At 47.2% G+C, this 871-nt stretch overlaps 1 long non-coding RNA gene across 3 annotated transcripts in view; it reads right to left on the minus strand.

Moving 5' to 3' along the window:
* Nucleotides 1-6: 6 nt before the first annotated feature.
* Nucleotides 7-871, minus strand: part of LOC109953533 (uncharacterized) — a 19926-nt gene continuing 19061 nt past the window's right edge. Inside the window, exons 9-10 of one of the 3 annotated variants that reach the window (XR_002273920.1) lie at nucleotides 642-744; nucleotides 7-174 (exon numbers count right to left, since the gene is read on the minus strand). This is a non-coding gene — a long non-coding RNA (uncharacterized LOC109953533). Of the gene's footprint in view, nucleotides 745-871 lie in introns of all 3 variants that reach the window. The other 2 variants (XR_002273919.1, XR_002273918.1) reach the window with 2 other exon arrangements.

The raw sequence follows: 871 nt of genomic DNA on the forward strand, positions 1-871 counted from the left end.
AAAGCTCTGGAGACAAAATTGTGATTGTGATAGGAAAAATTTTTGAGACATTGGGTGCTGGTCAATGGGTCAGGGAACCATCTCCACAAAGCCCTCCTGTGTGTATCTCTGCAGCAGGCAGTCTCTGGACCACAGCTGGTCTTGTAGATCACCACCCTGTCCACACCCAGCAGCCTGGTGAAGGTGAGGCAAAGATTAAAATTCATTACATTACCTTTTGTCCAAAGCATCTTATTAAGTCAAACCACATTGATGCAAGATATAGCATCCAAATCTAATTTATCCCTTTTAAACAAATACTGTAGATAAAAGCAGGCTCTGTGCTACAGTACAACTTATTGTAGTGTGGACCCCAAAAGAAGACAGAAACTAGAAGGGAAAGAAACTATAGAAAGCAGTTTATTAAACAAGAAACAAGTTATGCTGAGTGGAAGGAGATCAAGCAAGCTCAGGGCTGGCAGGACGTGCAGCAGGCAAAAGGGTCAGCGATGCCCGTCACGCAAACAGAGTAGACTCGCTCCGCTGCGTAGCCGGTAAGTAGCTTACTACGGCAGAGGACACCGGAGCAGGGCACAGCACACGAAGTGGCGACAGGAACCAACAACTTAAATACTAAGAGCAGGTAAAAACAAAAAACCAACCGGGAAATGTGGCGGAAACTTGTAGCGTGTCAGCATGAACAGTAAAGAAGTCCGGTAGAATCAGCAGGAGCTGGGTGAAGCTCAGGGGAGTGCACGTCAAGACCTGCAATCGGCAATGCACCAGCAGGGAATGAGTGGGAAACAGAGTGTATATGCATGAGGCAGGACCGGGAGATAGTGAGAAGCAGGTGAATGGCATGATGGCTGATTATGGTGGCAGAACAGTGGGG

This window comes from Monopterus albus, unplaced genomic scaffold (assembly GCF_001952655.1).
Source record: "Monopterus albus unplaced genomic scaffold, M_albus_1.0 scaffold735.1, whole genome shotgun sequence".
Taxonomy (NCBI): domain Eukaryota; kingdom Metazoa; phylum Chordata; class Actinopteri; order Synbranchiformes; family Synbranchidae; genus Monopterus; species Monopterus albus.